The sequence below is a fragment of the Schistocerca americana genome, chromosome 7, assembly GCF_021461395.2.
Source record: "Schistocerca americana isolate TAMUIC-IGC-003095 chromosome 7, iqSchAmer2.1, whole genome shotgun sequence".
In the NCBI taxonomy this organism is placed as follows: domain Eukaryota; kingdom Metazoa; phylum Arthropoda; class Insecta; order Orthoptera; family Acrididae; genus Schistocerca; species Schistocerca americana.
In genome coordinates, this window is record NC_060125.1 from 189063923 (window position 1) to 189087697 (window position 23775).

General features: G+C 41.2%; 1 protein-coding gene across 1 annotated transcript in view; it reads left to right on the top strand.

The window, feature by feature from the left end:
- Positions 1-9583: 9583 nt before the first annotated feature.
- The window catches only part of LOC124622118 (neuroendocrine convertase 1-like), a 497126-nt gene continuing 482934 nt past the window's right edge, over positions 9584-23775 (top strand). Inside the window, exon 1 of the mRNA XM_047147727.1 lies at positions 9584-9704. The gene's annotated coding sequence lies outside the window, so the exon portion shown is untranslated. The remainder of the gene's footprint in view (positions 9705-23775) is intronic.

Sequence of the window (23775 nt, forward strand, 5' to 3'; positions counted from 1 at the left end):
AGGCCAGAGTGAAATAGCCACAACATCCCTTATATTTCACAAACGGTTACATATATCGAAATGAGATTTCCGCAAATGATAACACACAAAAAGGAAAGTATTTTGCCTTGTCATCATTATGCAAAACTTCAATATTTAGCATTTATTCCACTAACTACAGACCTTGACGACGAAAGAATTCGACTTTTAAGGGCCATTGATAGCTGGTGAAACGAGAAATGCTATGGGTTTTGGACAACACAGGTCAAAACATTTGTTCTGAGGATTTGCTTTTTTGTAAGCTACTGAACTTGCTTTCCTTCAGTTCCTCCCTTAATAATCTTAATAAACCATTGTTTCAAAATTCTCTCGCATTTGTATTTGTACCACATATTAGAGAAGTGAGGCTGTGTAAACCCTATTGCTTTTAGGCTAAATAAACGAATTACAACAGGGCAACAAGAGAAATGTGCAAGTTTTACTCATAATCCGCCACTCATATCAAATGTTTAACAGGCAACAAGAGAAATGTGTAAGTTTTACTCATAAACCGCCACTCATATCAAATGTTTAACATGGGCGGCTGGTGTGGCGAGCGGTTCTATGCGCTTCAATCTGGAACCATGCGACCCCTACGGTCGCAGTTTCGAATCCTGCCTCGGGCATGGATGTGTATGATGTCCTTAGGTTAGTTATGTTTAAATAGTTGTAAGTTCTAGAGGACTGATGACCTCAGATGTTAGGCCCCGTAGTTCTCAGAGCGTTTTGAACCATTTTGTTTAGCATGCCAGGCGAAAGTAAATCGCTTCATTTTCGGAGAAACTCCTTTAAGATACTAACCAAAGCACCGGTGATAGTCGTTTTGAATGGTCATCATGTAAGTGTGAGCGTGGAGGAGGCCTACTTAATATTTAGAAAAAAAAATGTGATCATAGTCTTCAATTTAGAAAGACACTTCCCCTCCAGCGTTCCGCATTTGCCCTACAACGGCTGCCCATAACCCCCTCCACTACTCCTCTGCCCACACGTGCCTTCCATCTGCGCATCCATGACCATCGTTTTCTGTGTCAACACTACTTCGCGTTTTTGTTGAGAAGGTTTTAATTTTGTTTTGTTCTGTTTCAAGGCTGCATAGCGAGACCTTAAACCTCGTAAGTGATTTTGGTTAATGTTATATATAGTCTTTCCAGGTTTAACTCATGGTTTGCAGCAACTCTAGCAAAGTGGAATTATTGATTTCCGCATTCACGTTTACTGGCTTTGGAACGACTGAGTGTAAATTGATAGTAATAGATAATGGCTCATGTACCGTTTGATTAAAAAAACTGGAAGCACAACCCGAATCGGCTGTCTCAGTATATGGTTCTCGCGAAATTTCACATATCCGAGGCGAATTATCGACTGCCAATTGGTCCTCTGAAATTTCTTGTTCACTGCTGAGATTCCGTTGCTGAAGGCTTCGTTGGATTCCCACATAAACGAAGGTAAATCTTGGTTGAAGAATTTCGGTATTTTGATAGTGCTGCCATTTCGTGCGCGGCGGTGGTCGATTTACATAAATCTTCAACAGTCGTAACTGATCGTTATACACTCCAAATGGCTACACTTAATTAGAATTCGGTTCCAGAGAGGAGACAAAGTGCCTAGCAGACGGTTCAATGAACCACCTTCAAGCAGTCTCTCTACCGTTCCACTCTCGAATGGCGCGCGGGAAAAACAAGCACTTAAATTTTTCTATGCGAGCCCCGATTTCTCTTATTTTATCGTGATGAACATTTATCCCTATGTAGGTGGGTGCCAACAGAATGTTTTCACAATTGGAGGAGAAAACTAGTGATTGAAATTTCATGAGAAAATTCCGTGGCAACTGTACACGCCTTTGGTTTAATGATTGCCACTGCAATTCACGTATCATGTCTGAGGCACTATCTCCCCTATTTCGCGATAATAAAAAACATGCTGCCCTTCTTGGAACTTTTTCAGTGCCATTCGTCAGTCCTACCTGAAGCGGACCCCACACCGCACAACAATACTCCAAAATAATGCGGACAAGGGTAATGTAAGCAGGCTCTTTAGTAGACCTGTTGCACCTTTTAAGTGTTCTGCCAATGAATAGCAGTCTTTGGTTTGCTCTACATTCAACGTTTTCCACGTGATCTTTCCCTTTTAGTTTATTTGTAGTTGTAATCCAGAAGTATTTAGTTGAATTTACAGCCTTGAGATTTGTGTGGCTTATCGCGTAATCGATTTTTTTAAAAATATCCCCTTAGAAAAATTACAAATTACTGTGCTGGTAAACCTCTACGTTATTTGATTTTCAAACAGCTGAGCAAAACTGAACGTACTCAGACATTTCTCTCTTTGCTTATTCTGATCAAAACTAAACAGACACATTTTTTTCCCCTCCCGCAATGCACTCTGACTTTCAGCAATCCCTAGAAAAGAATGGCCCTGACTAACAATAATAGTCCCCAGCTCGTGGTCGTGCGGTAGCGTTCTCGCTTCCCGCGCCCGGGTTCGATTCCCTGTGGGGTCAGGGATTTTCTCTGCCTCGTGATGACTGGGTGTTGTGTGATGTCCTACGGTTAGTTAGGTTTAAGTAGTTCGAAGTTCTAGGGGACTGATGACCATAGATGTTAAGTCCCATAGTGCTCAGAGCCATTTTAACAATAACCTATACCTTTCATGAATCACGTACCTCACAAAAATCTTCGTTACTCAAACTACTGCAATACAGCGAACGCCAATACTGCCAGCTAAATAAAAGATTCTAACTACTGTAGGCACTAAATACTGATAGGCATAGTTAGCAAATGAAAGATTTTGATGGAGAACAAACAATGTATTTACCTTCATAGTGTTCAAAAGTCATAATATATATATAGATCAGTTTAAGTTCATGACATCCAGTCTTACAAATTTCCTTTTTCTGACGGACACACGTCCAGATTGTCCGCTCTCAAAACTCTGCCATCTCTCTCCCCACATCCACCACTGCTGGCGTCTCACCTCCAACTGCGCAACGCTACGCGTTGTTCACATCCAACTGCCCAACACTACAATAGTGAATATTCCAACAGTGCGAACCAGCCACAGACTGCACACAGCACAGACAGTGCCTTTCATTCAGAGCGCTACGTAGGGTTACCAACATAAAAATCTAAACAGCCTACTTACACTTTTAGTTCAAAAAGATGGTTCAAAGGGCTCTAAGCACTATGGGATTTAACATCTGAGGTCATCAGTCCCCTAGACTTAGAACTACTTAAACGTAACTAACCTAAGGACATCACAAACATCCATGTTCGAGGGAGGATTCGAACTTGCGACCGTAGCGTTAGCGCGGTTCCGGACTGAAGCGCCTAGAACCGCTCCGCCACAGCGGTCGGTTTTCTTTTAGTACTCATGTGTATAACTTCACATTTTTATTTATTCAGGGCTACTTGGATTGTCTCCTATGTCGTTAATATAGATCAGGAACAACAGAGGGCCTGTAACACTCCCTTCGGGAACACCGGATATTACTTCAGTTGTGCTCAATGCCTTTACACCTATTACTACGAATTGTGATCTTTCTGACAGGAAATCACGAATCTTGTCGCACAACTGAGGCGATATTCCATAGACACGCAGTTAGATTAGAAGTCGCTTGTGAGGAACCGTGTCAAAAGCCTTCTGGAATCTGAAAACGTGTAAAAAATTTGACATCCCCTGTCGATTGCACTCATTACTTCATTTGTATAAAGATCTAGTTGTGTTTCACAAGAACGATATTTTCTGAAACCGTGCTGCCTATGTGTCAATAAATCATTTCCTTGGAGGTAATTCATAATGTTCGTACACGGAATATGCTCCAAAACCCTACCGCAAATCCGCGTTAGTGATATGGGCCTGTAATTCAGCGGATTACTCTCACTTTCCCTTTTGGTTATTGCTGTGGCTTAAGCAATTTTTCAGTTTTAGGTGCAGATCTTTCTGTGAGTGAGTGGTTGTATATCATTGCTAAATATGTATCTATTGTACCAGCATACTCAGAAAGGAACCTGACTGGTATACAATCTGGTCCGGAGGCCTTGCATTTATTAAGTGATTATGGTTATTTGCTATGCCAAGTATATCTAATTCTATGTTTCTCATATTGGCAGTTGTTTTTGATCGGAATTAAGGAATATTTACTTCGTCTTCTTTGGTGAAGGAGTTTCGAAGAACAGTGTTTAATAACTCTGCTTTAGTGGCACTGTCATCAGTGACTTCATCGTTGTTCTCGGGCAGTGATGATATTGATTACGTCTTGCCATTGGTGTGATTTATGTATGACCAGAATCTCTTTGGGTTTTCCGCCAGATTCAGAGACAGAGTTTCGTCGTGGTAGTTACTAAAAGCATCTCTCATTGAAGTACGCGCTATACTTCGAATTTCTATAAAACTTGGGGGATTTTGCGTTCTTTTAAATTTTGAATGCTTTTTTCGTTGCTTCTGCAACAGCGATCTGACCCATTTTGTGTACTATGGAGGATCAGGCACCATAACTTATTAATTTATGTGATATATATCTCTCAATTGACGTCGACACTAACTCTTTGGAATCATTCCACATCTTTTCTATTCTTACATGACCAAATCGGAAGGAGTGAAGCCTGTCTCATAAAAAGGCGTTAAGAGCATTTTTATCGGCTTTTTAAATAGATATACTTTGCGTTTCTTTTTGATGGTTGTAGGTATTACGGTATTCAGCCTAGCAGCAACTTGTGGTCGCTAATCCCTGTATTCATCACGATACTCCCTATTTGTCCAGGATATTTTGTTGCTAACAGGTCAAGTATGCTTTCGCAGCCATTTACCCTTCGAGTTGGCTCATGAACTAATTGTTCGAAATAATTTTCTGAGAAAGCATTCAGTACAATTTCGGATGACGTTTTATGCCTGCCGCTGGCTTTAAACGTATAATTTTTCCAGCATATCGGGGGTAGATTGAAGTCACCACCGACTATAATTATATGAGTAGGATACCTATTTGAAATGAGACTCAAGTTTTCTTTGAACTGTTCAGCAATTATATCTTCGGTAAAACGATCCTATTAACAGTTTAGTCCGATTGTCAAGAATACCCTCTACCCATAGCATTTCGCAGCAACTATCCACTTCAATTTCGTTACTAGGCAAACTACTTCTGACAGCAATAGACACTCCGCCGCCAACTGTATTTACTCTATTATTTCTGAACACTGTAAGATAGTTAGAAAAAATTTCTGCTGAAGTTGTTTCCGGCTTTAGCCAGCTTTCTGTACCTATAACTATTTGAGCATCAGTGCTTTCTATTAGATCTTGAGGTTTTGGTTTTTTCCCAACACAGCTACTACAATTTACAACTACAATACCGGTAGTTTCTACAACTACCTTAGTGTGTTTTACCTACCCTCTTTTAGACGGACGCTCTTTCTGTGGTTTCCTGAGACCCTATAACCTAAAAAAAAAACGTCCAGTCCCTTCCAAACAGCCCCCGCTACCCGTGTAGCCGCTTCCTGTGTGTAGCGGGCTCCTGACCTATTAATCGGAACCCGGAAACCCACCACCCGATGGCGTAAGTCAGGGAATGTGCAGCCTACAGGTCACAGAACCGCCTGAGCCTCTCAGACCCTCCACTCGGCTCTACACCAGAAAACCACAGTCGGATCTATCGACGATGCTCTAGATCAGAGCCGCAAAAACACGGAAAACTGCACGCGTGCGAAGCGAGGTGCAGCGAGTGCCTGCACAGTGCATCGGTTCAACTCGGCATACTTCGCCTCAACTCGGCTTGCTGGGTGAGGCCGACGCTGTGCGCTGCCAGACGGCTTAGTCAACATTGGAATACGTAAGCGCAAGACAATTACCGGAATAATGGAACCATCTGCTCCAAAAAAAGGGAAAATCGCCGAAAGTCAATTTAAACCGGAATGGGAACTCTCCTACTTTTTTGTGCGTTGTGACGATAAAGCCAAATGTCTAATCTGCGGTACACTAATTACGTGTGTCCTTCACAGGACTTGGATACATAATTTTCTTTTCATCTACTTGGTAATATTTCTCGTAGAATAAGTTGTGGTGCACCACTTTAATTACATAGACATTAAGATGTGGATAGACATTTCCCTTATCTGCATTGTTGTCTTTAGTGTAATATTTTTTGTGCTTGAGCTATGTCACGTTTAGGTATAAGTTACTGCATTTGCTGCTGCTGTTTGCCAGGCATAGTGTTACTGAATTTGACTTTGTATTATTCTGTTAAGCCAGTTTTACTAATGATTTATTTTTATTGTTTGCTGCGCATTGCCTTATATTAGTTGTAACATTGCATTTGCTTTGCTAATTTATGCTGCTTGCTTTGACAATTTGAATTTTTTATCATTGCTGTTTGTGTTAATTGTTTTGCGCTGCTGCATTACCTCGTCCCTTAGTTTAGCATTTGAGCTCAGTTGATTTAAGTTAGCTTAAGATGGGGTAGGCTATATAAGAGAACGAGTTGTGATGAATGGAAAGAAATGCATTGAGAAGCTACAAGAAAATGGTTTGGCCAAGAAAGTATTTTGAAAGAGGATACGAACAAAAAAGTAGGGTTTAGGGACAACAGGTTTAGGTAGGATTTTCTTGGAAATAAATGGTGAGGAAAGTTAAAGGAAAATAAATAATGAGGTAAGAAATATGTGAACATATAAATACAGAAAGCATGCTTGGATAGGATTTTTTTGGTGGAAACAAATGTTGAAATAAGACGAAAGATCTATGGAATGAAGTTTTGGGTTGGACTGCAGTACCAAATGTTACACTGAAAACAAACCCTGTCCTTTCCTCCTGTGTTATTCTGCTATGTGTTTGTGTACTCTTGTGTATTTGTGTTTTTCCTGTCTTTATGTGTTTAGCTACTAAGATTTATGTTGTAGAATTTTTGTAGTACTAAGCTACATTCACTATGATGAGGAATACTGTTATCCTCAAATATAATTTGCGTTAATAATATGTTATTTACTTTGTAAAGATGTTTATAGACATTATTAATTCGGTTCTGTTTCAATGCTCATATGTGAAATTAATGTTTCTAAAACTATTCTCATTATTTTATATATTTACTTATGTCATAACTCCTGTAACACTGATGTATATGTGTATTTCTATTCTTTTGTAAAGCCTGTATCACTACAAATGTTATCTGTATTATTATGTTTTTAATGATGTTTTCTGTATCTCTGTAATTGTATTTTCATGTCATAAAATTGTAATTGACACCAGTTTATCAAATCAAGTAACTTTTAAGCATTCATTTCACCGCACACATTTCTATTGGTCATAGTATATGCAAAATATGTGAGAAGTTGGGACTGTTAGTGTTTCGACGTATGTTAATAATTCAGCAAGGGACTGATTAACAGCATTGCTGGTTCTAAGGACAATTCCAAAACTTTGTGAGAGCACAAGTGGTGGTTTGTGGACTTGCTATATTGTCCGCAAGACTCTTCGATGGTGATAGTGCACCTACACAGTCGCATCAGATGGCTGCTGGCCATCTCTACAAGGTCTGCAGTGGGTTTGCATCTTTAATGGCCTACCAATACCATTATTTCTACAAGGACTGCAGTGGGTCTGGACCTCTGATGATCCACCAATACCGTAATCTCTACCAGGACTACAGTGGGTCTGCTCTGTGATGACCTACCTACCAATATTCTTCAAAACTTCGACTGACTCTGCAGTGGGTTTGCTCTGTTGTGGCCCATTACCTGTCTGCATGTCAAGAGTCAGCACTGTCTTTCCGTTGGAAGGACAACAATACTTCTTCAAGACTGCGTGGAAATCCACTACTTCCATGTGCATTTCCTTTTACATCAGACTTTGACAAAAAAACACTGCAACTTTACTGTGGTGAATGATCAGGACTGTCTTTATGGACTGTGAGAAAAATCTTAGCTTTTGACCAAAATTGTATCAATAAGTGTGTGCATATGATTTCTTTGTTATTGTAATTGTGATTTTTTTTAAAAAATGTGTATTGGCTAGTGCCCAAAACAATTTGTAAATTTTTTTGTGGGGAGCATGGGGGCTATGTAAGTAGGCTGTTTAGGTTTTCTTATTGTTAACGCCACGTAGCGTTGTGTATGAAAATCACTGGTTGTACTGTGTACAGTCTGTGGCTAGTTTGCACTGTTGTCTGCCATTGTAGTGTTGGGCAGCTGGATGTTAACAGCGTGTAGCGCTGCGCAGTTGGAGGCGAGCCGCCAGCAGTGGTGGATGTGGGGAAGTGAGATGGCGGATTTTTGAGAATGGATAATCTGGAGGTGTGTCCATCAGAAACAGTACGTTTGTAAGAATGAATGCCATGAACTGATATATATATTATGACTATTAAGGTAAATACATTGTTTGTTCTCTATTAAAAATCTTTCATTTGCTAACTATACCTATCAGTAGTTAGTGCCTTCCGTAGTTTGAATCTTTTATTTAGCTGGCAGTAATGGCGCTCGTGTATTGCAGTAGTTCGAGTAACCAAGATTTTTGTGAGGTAAGTGATTTGTGAAACGTATAGGTTAATTTAGTCAGGGCCATTCACTTTTAGGAATTACTGAAAGTCAGATTGCGTTGCGCTAAAAAAATATTGTGTGTCAGTTTAAGCACAGACATGTATAATTTTTCTAAGGGGACGTTTCAAAGGGATCACCAATTTAGTATTGGAGGGCACCGTGGAGGGTAAAAATCGTAGAGGGAGACCAAGAGATGAATACTCTAAGCAGATTCAGAAGGATGTGGGCTGCAGTACGTACTTGGAGATGAGGAAGGTTGCACAGGATAGAGTAGAATGGAGAGCAGCATCAAATCAGTCTCTGGACTGAAGACACAACAACAACAACAACAACATATAGCTAAAAGCTCCCTCCTCCCATTAATATGTCTTTGTGAATGATTTGTTACCCATTTGGTTCATGCTTCATTGGTCCAACCCTAGTAATATTCATTTAAATAACATGTTTCCATTGCGTGACAATATACTGATTTTAAAAATAATTCGCATGATCATTCTGGATGGTTCGTTGTTGTGTTGTTCACCAAAGTTTTATCCTGTCCGTACCAGGGGTATGCTCGCTACCGCAACCGAAACGCCTAGTGTAAAATGAACAAGTGATTGACACAGTAAACGGTGCTGTATACATATGTGCACCACCGTTACTTCCGTTCTGATTTCGTGCGCAGCTCTGTGAGCATAAACTGCTCACACGCCATGGTGACGTCTAAATTCAGCAACGAGTTTGTCGTAGTCCTTTCCAAGACCGGTCGTACCTTTTATGGTTCACCCTCAGCTAAGACCGAAACGCCACCTGCCAAGTGTCCGAGGAACGAGCCGCCGCCTTCTTACAGCAGTTTCGGTTCCCGTGTGTCGCCATATAGAGCGCTTATATCGGATTTTTTGCCTGGCGAGCTTACTGTTTTTGCGTTAAGCTAACGCTCCACCATTGCTGTTAATATTTACCAGTTGTTGGGCGCAGCGGCGCCCCGCAAGTCGTGAATTATTGACACAGGTCTGGATTTGGGGAGGCGGAGCTCTCCGTGCCGCTCCGGCTGGGATTATGTGAGCCCGGCCCGCGTCCTTGCTGTTGCCACAGACACCTGTTCATTAGTGCCGCAGACGCCCACCGCAGCTGTTGTCTTCTGCTGCTACTGCCGCCGCTGCTCTGCCGCCACGGGAGACGAGATCACAGGTGAGCGCCAAACTCTCCACTGTTACGCCAAAGATTGACTTTATCACCTCTGTAAGAATTAATTATCGTCTCTTTTGACAACCTTTCCCCTATATGTGATCACACTTGAGAAAAGTGAGACGCATACAAGGTATTTTTGAATTTATTACGATCTGGAGCAGTCAGTAAAAAGCCGATGGGGAACATACGGTGCCACACACGATAGATGGAAACTACTTCTCAGTACCGATTTAGCTGATGTGACATTTCCGTTGCGTGGCTAATGGACCAATTGATTTATAAAGTACAGCTCTAGTTAACGGTTGCATTTTTCTGCATAATATTTCGACAACTTAGCTAGTCGTCGTCATATTTTCGGAACGAAATGTTAACTTAGCGTTGTGCACAGTACTTTGACTTTTTACTATACTGAAAACCAAAAACTGCTAAATATAAGTGATAACTATGTGACAAGCTCGTTCTGACAGTCTAAGTTTACAACTCACTGGAAAGTTATTCAACTTTCAGTTCATTCACTATACAGGGTGGCCCAGAATGAATGATCGGTATTTAAGGAGACGCCAGAAACGACCATTCGAAGCAAAAATGTCTAATAAACATGAGTCCCAAAATGCATACCTTAAAAGACATGAGCACTTGCTCATCTAAGCTACTGTGAAGCACATCTATTCCACTGAACAACTGCTCGGAGCTCTTAAAGCACGCATTTTAGAGTCGATGTTCACAAGACTTTTCTGCAACGAATGATCGTTCCTTTCATAATCCCTGAATATTGACGGTTCCTCCTGGGATACCCTGTATGTTGTTGTTGTTGTTGTTGTTGTGGTCTTCAGTCCTGAGACTGGTTTGATGCAGCTCTCCATGCTACTCTATCCTGTGCAAGCTTCTTCATCTCCCAGTACCCGCTGCAACCTACATCCTTCTGAATCTGCTTAGTGTATTCATCTCATGGTCTCCCTCTACGATTTTTACCCTCCACGGTGCCCTCCAATGCTAAATTTGTGATCCCTTGATGCCTCAAAACATGTCCTACCAACCGATCCCTTCTTCTAGTCAAGTTGTGCCACAAACTTCTCTTCTCTCCAATCCTACTCAATACCTCGTCATTAGTTACGTGATCTACCCACCTTATCTTCAGCATTCTTCTGTAGCACCACATTTCGAAAGCTTCTATTCTCTTCTTGTCCAAACTAGTTATCGTCCATATTTCACTTCCATACATGGCTACACTCCATACAAATACTTTCAGAAACGAATTCCTGACACTTAAATCAATACTCGATGTTAACAAATTTCTCTTCTTGAGAAACGCTTTCCTTGCCATTGCCAGTCTACATTTTATATCCTCTCTACTTCGACCATCATCAGTTATTTTACTCCCTAAATAGCAAAACTCATTTACTACTTTAAGTGTTTCATTTCCTAATCTAATTCCCTCAGCATCACCCGACTTAATTTGACTACATTCCATTATCCTCGTTTTGCTTTTGTTGATGTTCATCTTATATCCTCCTTTCAAGACACTGTCCATTCCGTTCAACTGCTCTTCCAAGTCCTTTGCTGTCTCTGACAGAATTACAATGTCGTCGGCGAACCTCAAAGTTTTTACTTCTTCTCCATGAATTTTAATACCTACTCCGAATTTTTCATTTGTTTCCTTTACTGCTTGCTCAATATACAGATTGAATAACATCGGGGAGAGGCTACAACCCTGTCTCACTCCTTTCTCAACCACTGCTTCCCTTTCATGCCCCTCGACTCTTATAACTGCCATCTGGTTTCTGTACAAATTGTAAATAGCCTTTCGCTCCCTGTATTTTACCCCTGCCACCTATAGAATTTGAAAGAGAGTATTCCAGTTAACATTGTCAAAAGCTTTCTCTAAGTCTGCAAATGCTAGAAACGTAGGTTTGCCTTTTCTTAATCTTTCTTCTAAGATAAGTCGTAAGGTTAGTATTGCCTCACTTGTTCCAACATTTCTACGGAATCCAAACTGATCTTCCCCGAGGTTCGCTTCTACCAGTTTTTCCATTCGTCTGTAAAGAATTCGCGTTAGTGTTTTGCAGCTGTGACTTATTAAACTGATAGTTCGGTAATTTTCGCATCTGTCAACACCTGCTTTCTTTGGGATTGGAATTATTATATTCTTCTTGAAGTCTGAGGGTATTTCGCCTGTCTCATACATCGTGCTCACCAGATGGTAGAGTTTTGTCATGACTGGCTCTCCTGAGGCCATCAGTAGTTCTAATGGAATGTTGTCCACTCCCGGGGCCTTGTTTCGACTCAGTTCTTTCAGTGCTCTGTCAAACTCTTCACGCAATATCTTATCTCCCATTTCGTCTTCATCTACATCCTCTTCCATTTCCATAATATTGTCCTCAAGTACATCACCCTTGTATAAACCCTCTATATACTCCTTCCACCTTTCTGCCTTCCCTTCTTTGCTTAGAACTGGGTTGCCATCTGAGCTGTTGATATTCATACAAGTGGTTCTCTTCTCTCCAAAGGTCTCTTTAATTTTCCTGTAGGCAGTATCTATCTTACCCCTAGTGAGACAAGCCTCTACATCCTTACATTTGTCCTCTAGCCATCCCTGCTTAGCCATTTTGCGCTTCCTGTCGATATCATTTTTGAGACGTTTGTATTCCTTTTTGCCTCCTTCATTTACTGCATTTTTATATTTTCTCCTTTCATCAATTAAATTCGATATTTCTTCTGTTACCCAAGGATTTCTATTAGCCCTCGTCTTTTTACCTACTTGATCGTCTGCTGTCTTCACTACTTCATCCCTCAGAGCTACCCATTCTTCTTCTACTGTATTTCTTTCCCCCATTCCTGTCAATTGTTCCCTTATGCTCTCCCTGAAACTCTCTACAACCTCTGGTTCTTTCAGTTTATCCAGGTCCCATCTCCTTAAATTCCCACCTTTTTGCAGTTTCTTCAGTTTCAATCTGCAGTTCATAAGCAATAGATTGTGGTCAGAATCCACATCTGCCTCAGGAAATGTCTTACAATTTAAAACCTGGTTCCTAAATCTCTGTCTTACCATTATATAATCTATCTGATACCTTTTAGTATCTCCAGGATTCTTCCAGGTATACAACCTTCTTTTATGATTCTTGAACCAAGTGTTAGCTATGATTAAGTTATGCTCTGTGCAAAATTCTACAAGGCGGCTTCCTCTTTCATTCTTTCCCCCCAATCCATATTCACCTACTATGTTTCCTTCTCTCCCTTTTCCTACTGACGAATTCCAGTCACCCATGACTATTAAATTTTCGTCTCCCTTCACTACCTGAATAATTTCTTTTATCTCGTCATACATTTCAACTATTTCTTCATCATCTGCAGAGCTAGTTGGCATATAAACTTGTACTACTGTAGTAGGCATGGGCTTTGTGTCTCTCTTGACCACAATAATGCGTTCACTATGCTGTTTGTAGTAGCTAACCCGCACTCCTATTTTTGTATTCATTATTAAACCTACTCCTGCATTACCCCTATTTGATTTTGTATTTATAACCCTGTAATCACCTGACCAAAAGTCTTGTTCCTCCTGCCACCGAACTTCACTAATTCCCACTATATCTAACTTTAACCTATCCATTTCCCTTTTTAAATTTTCTAACCTACCTGCCCGATTAAGGGACCTGACATTCCACGCTCCGATCCGTAGAACACCAGTTTTCTTTCTCCTGATAACGACGTCCTCCCGAGTAGTCCCCGCCCGGAGATCCGAATGGGGGACTATTTCACCTCCGGAATATTTTACCCAAGAGGACGCCATCATCATTTAATCATACAGTAAAGCTGCATGTCCTCGGGAAAAATTACGGTTGTAGTTTCCCCTTGCTTTCAGCCGTTCGCAGTACCAGCACAGCAAGACCGTTTTGGTTAATGTTACAAGGCCAGATCATTCAATCATCCAGACTGTTGCCACTGCAACTACTGAAAAGGCTGCTGCCCCTCTTCAGGAACCACATGTTTGTCTGGCCTCTCAACAGATACCCCTCCGTTGTGGTTGCACCTACAGTACGGCCATCTGTATCGCTGAGGCACGCAAGCCTCCCCACCAACGGCAAGGTCCATGGTTCATGGGGGGCATGGCATTAGCTTCAGAATGGAGGGGTGTCAGTCGAATCGAACAAATTGTTTCAAATAACCAGTGACCGTGTGATGTCCGTCTATCTGAGGTTACTGCCATAAAACGACAGTCAGTCAGCGACGAGCACACAGATGTTGGTTCGATAAGCAAATGTGTTTGAGTGTGTGTAACCGTGCATTTTTACCCGCCAAACATTTGTTCTACGACGTCAACGTTTCCGTAAAAGAAGGGTCATTGACGAAGGAAGGGTACTTGAAACTTAATTTCTGATTTCTGTTCCAACATCGTCTTAGTGAGCAATTACTACTGTATTTGGTAGAATAAACCTTCATTCCTTGTCTCTGTACATTACCAAAAAATTAAACATGTGACCTTTAGATGTCATCGTTAATAACGCTGCACGTTATAGTACCATATGTCAACTATTTGCTACAGTGGTATTCTGCAAAATACTTCGTTGCCTCAAAAACTTTATGGCATTAGAGTATTATTTGCATACTTGATTTAATAGCGAAGCCTCACTCAGTAAACACAACATAAAAACCACGGCTAACGTAACCAGCCATAGATAGAAATTTAAAGTCCGCCTGGCTTTCAGTGTTCAGCTGAAACCATTATCCTCAGTTAATTTGATTGGTAAGAGCACTATTTAAACATAAAAGAGTTTTAGCTGGAAAAATTAATTAAACGTGCACCCTCCGCGCTCTAGTCGCTAATTCATTGTATTTCTGACCTGTGGTAATTTGGGAAATTTTGACGCCCCCTACCAATCCATGAATTATTATAATGTAATTTTTCTCCGCGCTGTACTGCACGTTACCTGAAGTAGTTAAAAGCAGACCTGCTTCTTCCGAAAAGAAATCCATACCTCAAAACTATGTAATGAATTTCTGTTCTTGACGCCAAATGGAGGTATAACAGAGGAGAGGTTGTAGAAAATTTAAAATTCAGATGGAAAAATCGAAGCAATTATTAAAGAGAATGTTTTGCGAGATACGATATAACTGTCGATTTCGAGAGGATTTGATCGAAGCATTACTCTTACTCTCCTTTTTCTCATATCGGATCGATATCACTGTTTCATTTAGAGATGACCAATTCATGTTTGAGCTACAGCATTGTCCAGTGCAGTGTTGCGACATTAGCGTACGAGAACGCCTGCAATTCTGTTTTACGCGGATTCGTATGGCACAACACTAATCTGCAGCTGAAACCCGCGATTATAAATAAAAAAATAATTGCCCTCAGCTGTTATGGAAAAGGACATTACCATAAAACTAGCTATGAAGGCAATTCGAGGCCTGAGAAGTTTATATTTTCGGTCACTTTGCGGAAGCACGAACACATCCCTTACTCTAAGCACGATAAACGTACATGCTTTACTACCTTTTCGCTTACTTGAAATAAGTGTGTCGAGCTCGAAAGAGGACGATGCGTATTCTTTGGCTGTTTCTGCTCATTCGATAAAAATTGCTGAAAAAAGTGAATACGCAACATTTAATTTTAAGGATTGTAACCTCCCCGCAAAATTTTGAAAAATGACAATAATTAAATGTTAATGGGTATAGACCCAAAGTGTGACTTCCCAGCAAAAATAAAAGAGATCTATATTTAAATGATAATGGACATCGTGCTAAACGTAACCTCCCAGCAGAAATAAAAGAAAAGTCTATGGTAATGAAAACGAGCCAAATGTTTGCTCCCCACAAAAATTACAGAAGAATAATGACCCAAATGTAAACTCGACACAAAAATTAAGAAATGAAGATTAATCCTTAAACCCACAATAATAGGGCAGCAGCGCTGACCTTAGGCCCTGTGCAATAATTAATCTGATAAATTGATTCTGGGAGGAAAAGCATAGGAAATAGTGTTTCAATTGGAATGATTCTTTTCTTAAAAACGATTGCCTTGAAAACAAAATTATTATTGGGGCATTTCTTGAACAAATTAATTACAATTAACATACATTACATTATCAGATCTGCGCAATGCTGCTTCATTACCTTATTTAACAATATACCTCGTCCCGAACCTTGACCAGAGACCCATGTCGACGCCCGCCGACTCCTCACACACTACTCCGACTGAGTCCAACTCGCAACTGAACTCTCACGCAGTCAAGCGCAGACTAGCAACGATAAACAACTCTCTGGTCAGAGAAACTGTCATGCCTCGCCATCGCTGGTAATGAATACATATGAAACGTACGCGTTTCAGGATATCTAATAAACCAAAAACATACTAGTTAAACATATATCCGTAGATTGATGTGGTTATGTCAAGACGGACGAAAACGTGTACTTTATATTCCTCTCTCTGTCATTTGTAAAATTTTAAATTAAGAAAAGATTTAATGGAGAGAGAAACTATAACTTTATATAATTTACCTACATAAACATGGTGACTTCGCCCAACCTGAAATACGTTAGTAACACCACATGTAGTAAATTTCATACCTTCTAAAAAATATTTCCCTTATACAGATCATCTGGACCAGCTCTTCATTCGTAAGTATCTGCCGTTGTTGGTATTCAGGCAAGATACACTCTAAGACAGAAAAAAAGACTCATCACTAAGGAATTATCCGAATGTGTCGGAAATCGCTGCATGTGATGCGCATGTATAGACAAACAAGTGATTACAGTTTCAGAAAGATTTGGTGATAAAATGCATAAATTGATGAAGTTAGTAAAGCGTTGGTCCACATCTGGCGCTCAAGCAAGCAGATATTCGTCCATGCACAAACTGACTGAATTGTTGGATGTTCCCTCGAGGGATATCGTGCCAAATTATGTCCAGTTGGTGTGACAGATAGACCATCCCCCGAGGTGGCTCGAGGGCTCTACCCGAATGCTCCAGACGTTCTCGGTTGACCAAGGTAGGGTTTGGCAAGCACCAAAACAAGTAGTAGAAAACCACGCCGCGTGCCCGCTGGAATTATCTTGCTGAAATGTAAGCCCAGGATGGCTTGCCCCGAAGGGCAACAAAACGGAACGTTGAACATCGTTTACACACCGCTTTTCCTGTTTGTCGAGCCGCATGGCGGATGACAGTCACGTTGTTATTCCACCGCTCTCCGAAGCGTCTCCAGACATATCTTCGGCCTGGAATCTCATATTAATTGGAATAGAACTGCCATCAGTCATGAGTCCCGCTTCTAACTGAGCCCCGATGACCCGCAAAGAGGAGCATATGAGTTGGTCGCTCCTACTAGCTCGTGGTTTTGACGATCTAGAACACCAATTGGGCAGCCATTGGAGGACATCCAAAAACTGTTAGTCAGGGCCAAGCCGAATAAGTGCTTGCATAAGGGGCAGAGATGGACAAACAGGTTATTGACTTGTTCATATTGTGAATATCGTTCTCTTGAACAAATCATCCAATTTTTATGAAATTGTAAGCATTTGCGTCTCTGTAGTTGTTCATCGCACCTATTGATTTCCGTTCCATTCAGATAATTCGTTCGTGGTGTGCCTACTTTTTTTCCCTTAGGGCGTATGCTGAGTAATGACAATGTACTTTTCTGCGACGGAATCGCTTTCTATTGATCGGGTAAAAAAAAAAAAACGTATGCTGCAGCTCTGTTTACCTTATCCCGATTTTCATTCGATCTGACTCTTCATCCATAAGATTAGCCCTCAAACACTATGCTGCATTCTGTGACTGATTTGTTATGGATCAGTCGACTTGGTGCCGCTAAAAATACTGTCTCTGAATTGACTTTTGCTTTTGCAAGCCCGGCACACAAGTGCCTCGCACCAGCCCTTAAGATGGAAAATTGTTCAAATTTTGACAACCTGTATATTTGTAATGCTTGCGTGACATTATCGAACTAGATGATTCCGCGAGATGCTTTATGACGCGTGTCTGTCCAGCTTGTGGGTATTCAGGGTGATTTAGCTGCCCCGACCTATTTGTTTTATGCAGCCCGCAATGCCTTCGAGAACCATGTTGAGGAGGAGACAAGTGTTTGACGTCCCATTGACAACGAGGTCATTAGGAACGGAGCACAAGCTCGGATTAGGGAAGGATGGAGAAGAAGTCGGCCGTGCCCTTTCAAAGGAACCATACCTAAATTTGCCTTAAACGATTCTGGGACGTCACGGAAAACCTTAGTCATGTTGGCTGGACGCGGCTTTGAACCGTCGTCCTCCCGAATGCGAATCCAAAGTGCTAAAGACTGCACTACCTCCGTCGATGAAAACCATGTGCCACATCTTCATAGTCTCTTGGTCACTAGGTGCAAACTATTTCTCCTACAGAAGAAATGAACGGACATTTATGTAGTAATTTTAATTTAGTTAATTTCTGTACTGGGATCGGTCATAGTGTCCGAATTGAAGAAAAACGTACCATGATGACCTTCAAACGCTCTTTTCTTAAGTAACTCGGAAACAACGGCCTGCATCGAAAAGGTATCACACACAAAATTTAACTACAATAAATTTCAAAAAAATCCGTTCATTTTTCGTATAGAACTAAAAGTTTTAGCCGAGCGGTTTTAGGCGATTCAGTCTGGAACCGTGCGACCGCTACGGTAGCTGGTTCGAATCCTGCCTCGAGCATTACTGTGTGTGATGTCCTTAGGTTAGTTAGGTTTAAGTAGTTCTACGTTCTAGGGGAGTGATGACCTCAGATGTTAAGTCCCATAGTGCTCAGAACCATTTGAACTAAAAGTTTGCTAGAAGTGGCTGAGAGAATACGAAAATCTGGCACATGGTATTCGAAGGCATTGTGGATTGCCCTCCCGCCGGAGATTCGAATCGTCTCTCGAGCATGGATGTGTGTGTTGTCCTTAGCGTAAATTAGTTTGAGTAGCATGTAAGTCTAGGGACCGGTGACCTCAGCAGTGTGGTAGCTTAGGAATTCACACACATTGTGGATTCCATAAAACGCCTGGGTAGGAGCAGCGAAACAGTCTGCATAAGTGGCCATCTAAACACGACATGTGCGAATATCACTGTAGGTGTTAACCTGGCAACATCGACGGCGAGGGTATAAAGTGTATAAAATGATGAAATAGATACAACATAGACTATCACACTGAATTCATCATGAAATCCTTTTCACCATTCAATTTCCCATGCTGACAGCTACTCTCTGTAGGTACTGATAATTAGATCACACTGAAACCATTTGCTCGACTTCTCGTTCCCTTCGCGTGTTGCAGTCAGTTACCTAATGTCTACCTAATGTCTACCTAATGTCTACCTAATTAATGGTGGCGTGAAATCTGAATCTATTTGAACTATCCGACTTACCACGAAGTAGTGTTAGTTCGAAAATTTTTATGTTCCACTGAAGCTGTGCTGCTTCGTCACTTTTATGGGTAAACGATGGCCCACCGGTTGACATTTCTGACCGTGTTTGACATGATATTCGGAAGAGCTGTGATGATGCAAAGTTGGCCAACAAATAACGCTTTTGTTGCCTTATCTACAAATATGAACTTCTAAACTGAAATAACGTGAAATTGCTGTCACCTATGCTCGCTGTATGTGAACCGTAAATTATTCCACTGGAGTTCAAGTGTGTGGCGAACCTTAATTTCGCTCGGGTTGGTGGAACGTGGAACATGCGTTTATTAACGTAAAATCCAAAGCTAATGAGTATTGTGTTCAATTTGAACGCGGCTAATTTCGTAAACAATGCCAGGGGTAGACAAAACTTGATTGCCGCCTAGAAGAATTTACGTTCCGCCACTTTTTTAAAATTTCCTTTCAATGAGGTGAGTGCCAAAAGCTCACTAATAAATTGGAAACTGACTGCACCATTCTGGTTTTAGCTGTACTAACTGCGTGCTGTGTTACTATCAGGAGAAGTTAAAAGTATGCCAGGACTGCACGCACGTATTACCTGCCAAAAAAATAATAATAATAATAAAATAAAATAAAAATTGAAAAAAAGTTTACGTTTCTTAGAGGTGATCCTTAAAACCGGCTTTGTCAGACTACCTGTAAATGAAGTCCCATGCTTCTTTACAGAGCGTAGGGGAACGATGCGGGAGACCCGCACCGCCCTACTAGGCAAGGTCCTAATGGAGGTGGTTTGCCGTTGCCTTCCTCCGACCGTAATGGGGATGAATGATGATGATGAAGACGACACAACAACACCCAGTCATCTCGAGGCAGGAAAAATCTCTGACCCCGCCGGGAATCGAACCCGGGACCCAGTGCTCGGGAAGCGAGAACGCTACCGCGAGACCACGAGGCAATCAGTCTAACTCCTCCTCCCTCCTCTCTCTGCCCATCTCCTGGTTCTCCCTTTCCCTAAGCTTGTTCTCCTACTCTGTCTCTCTACCCATCCCTTCTCCCTTTATCCATCTCTCCTCCCTCCTCCCTCTATCCATCAGCCCCTGTACCTCTCCATCACCTTCACCTCCACCCTATCTCTCTCTATCCATCTCCACCACTCCCTTTCTCTATCCACCTCCTCCAACCCTCACTCTCTGTCCACTCCTCATCTTTCCTTTCTCTGTCCACCTCCTCCTCTCCCCTCTCCCTGTCCATTTCCTCCTCCTCTATGTCCATCTTTTCCTCTTCTTGTCTGTGCCTATCTCCTGCTTCCCCATCGCTTTCTGTCCACCTCCTCGTACTCCCTCCGCTCCCTACATCACGGTCGCCCTAACTGGAGGCTAGTGTTTCTTACCCTGACAGAATCTCTTTCCAGATTGTGATTAATCCGTGTACGAAATTTGTTTGCAATCGATCGAGGGATTTAGAAAGAGCTTTTTTCCCATGGTTTCCTCGCATATGCACATGTCAAATAAGTTTCACACATATTTAAAGTATTTCACGCGCGGTATTTGTTCACGTATTTCACCTGTTTGTCTAGCGAATTTCGCTCTGCATTTCCTTTATCAGGCAGCGTAACATTTATGACAACGTATCTCCTGAACTATGTGCTGCACGATGAAACTATTCTGCAGACACATCGAGTGGTATATTAGCCTACTGCCTGCCGAATGTGTTGCGAACAGATTTAGTAACAAAGAAGTAATAAATTAAAACGTCATGCATGATGCGGCAGTTTTTCTCACATCTCCGTATTTCACGTCATATGTCCTGAAATATATGTCGTAAAATGATTTATTTTTGTAGGCACATTCAAGTGTGAATACTGTCTGCGAGAAGTGTTTTGAATGGAATTTGTATACACGAAGTAATACATTTAAACGTCTTGCATGATTCTGCAGCTTTTCATACATTCAGCGTTCATGACGTCGTACCTCCTGAACTAAATGTCGTATAGTGGTATAGTTTTTCTGGTACATTCAATAGTGTATGTGCATTCTGCCTGAAAAATGTTTCACGAATACACTCATTAGGAAATAAGTAATAAATTAAAATGCCATATTTCATGTGGCAGAGTTGCTACACGAACAGCAAAAATGTGGTAAGTTACAAACTTGCTTCACAATTTAGCGGGTGTTGTCAGGAGAAAAAGTTTCGAAAAGGTGTGAAATCATATGTAAAGTATGTTGTTCAAGTCTATATGTGCTCTCATTCTCAGATACTGGATAACGAAAGTACTGGTACTCTCGCGTCATGGCATACACTGCTTTTTCAGCCCTACCCACACCCGTTTCATAGGTGGGTGGTTCTTACCATCACAGTGAGTCTTTGCAGACAGTAAATGATTCGTGTACCAAGTTTAGTTGGAACCGGACCAGTGCTTTGGGACGGGATGTGGAACAGAGTACATACGTATATGCATACACTGATCAGCCAAAGCATTAAGAACACTGCCCACCGCCATGCTGATTCCCGCCTGGTGACGTTGCGGGCACGTGACGTGGTAACGAAAATATGCAAGCGGAGCAGAAAGGAACAGGGGATCACCCTGGCGAATATAAGGGTTGCGAACGGGTAAACCCATTGAGGTAAGCGACTTTGACAACGGGCAGATTGTCACTACTCTGATCGTGTGGTTGAGTGTCTCGAAAACGGCGAAGCTGGTCGAATGTACACGTGTTACTGTGGCAGTAATCGAAGACACGGTGACAGCTGCGAACCGCCTGCATTCCTTCATGCTTGATGTCTTCCCCGACGGCGATGTCATCTTTCAGAAATTTAACCATTAGTGTCTCGGAGCCAGAACTGTGCTGCGCAGGTTTGAGGAGCATTTTAGTAAACTCATATTGATATCTCAGTGGCCAACTTCACTTGTTGTAAATCTTTTGGAGCCTATCTTGGTCGCTGTCACGCAACATCACCACGTACGCAAATCAGCAGCCCTTTATTTACGTGAATTACATGCCACATACCCCCAAAAAGCCTATCCACAAACTGTCGAATCCCTGATACGCAGAATCACTTGTATATTTCGTTCCAGAGACGGACAAGCAAGCTATTACGTAGGTGGTCATAGTGTTTTGGCTCTTCAGTAGTCGTACATACAAATATACATACATATTTCTATTTTTATAATTTGCGAGTATTTCTTCGTTGACTTCAAATCAATCTACAGTTGATAATGTTTTCTCTAGTCGTCAGTTAGGGTTTTCCTACACAACATGTATTATACCAATATATCTGAATGGGTTGTAGAGTTCAAACATAAGTTAGTTGGATTGTGTTAGGACACTGAAAAAGAACTCTTCCACTGCATGCCAGATATAGTAATGGAATCACTACAGTCAATAATGACTAGTTGGTCTATCACGACAGTTTATTGTCTGGAGCTTACTGTATAGCTTTACTTATACAACTTGTTAATCAGTTCGTAACATAGGTAACACATAAAATCTAAACGTAATATTAAGAAGCACGAGCAGCCGATAACAGCGGGCTCCTTTCATTATCGCATCAACTAACGCCTTTCGTGGGACGTAAAATAGTTGAATCCATAAACGTAAATCACTATATTGAAAGAATGAAAGAGTTAATTTGTGAAATACATTAACTCATTTACAGGAAATTTATTCGTAGTTACAAACAGGAACGACCTTCTGCTGCGTATTAGAATGAAGAAAATGAAAATTTTTGCCACACCGAGACTCGAACTCGGATTTCTCGGTTTACGCAAACGGTCGCATTAACTGCTTTTCTTAAAGGGAAGAATAGGATATTCTTGTTTTTCTGTGCAGCAAATGTTCTACCCCTTTTGTTACATTTAAACAGGAACAATAGCAAACTACCTTTTTGCTGGAATTCCGAAATGAGATTAATAATTTCTTTATATATATATATATATATATATATATATATATATATATATATATATATATATATATATATACAAGCCATAAACCAGACTGATGTAAAATTAACCTTGTACAAACTAGCACTCTTTTAAAAGTTAAATATACTCGTAGATCAGAAACGGGAAAACTCAGTAAAATTACGTTAAAAAAATACTTCTCCATCTATGCTTAAAATTTCAACGAATATATTTCACAAATTAAAGCAAATCTTGGTTCATGTATAACATTTAAGGTAAGTTCAATTTCGGTAACAACCACTTCACTGTCATACCACAAATAAAGCTACTAAACTGAACTAATGTTCATTTCCTAGTCAGTATGGTATCCACCGATTCTTACCTTCCGCTCATTGTTTCTCAATTAACTTCTCCGTCCCTGGACGTTCCAGCTTTCCGGGGGAATCTTGAAATGCACTCCATACGATGTTAGAGAAATACTATCGGTATTTCCGATTGCTCACAATCTTTAGACGTCCTTCCTGCTAAAAGGTCCAAAAGTCCATCACATTCTTTGGGCCATCTCTGAACAAATAGAGCCTCTCCTAGCCTCGAAGCCACGATATGGCATTCGTTTTAGTAGGTGGGTTGTACGTCCCGTCCGGGAAGAAGATAATCAGTGGTCCAATGTTTTGTAGTCCCATTCGAAGAAAGAAAGCGGTCATTTGTGTCGTCAGACGCCACACTTCTACCGAAAGGCCGCGTATCAGGCGGTGTTCACCGTCGTCCAGAGTTTGGCCCTGACGGCACGATGGTGAATTT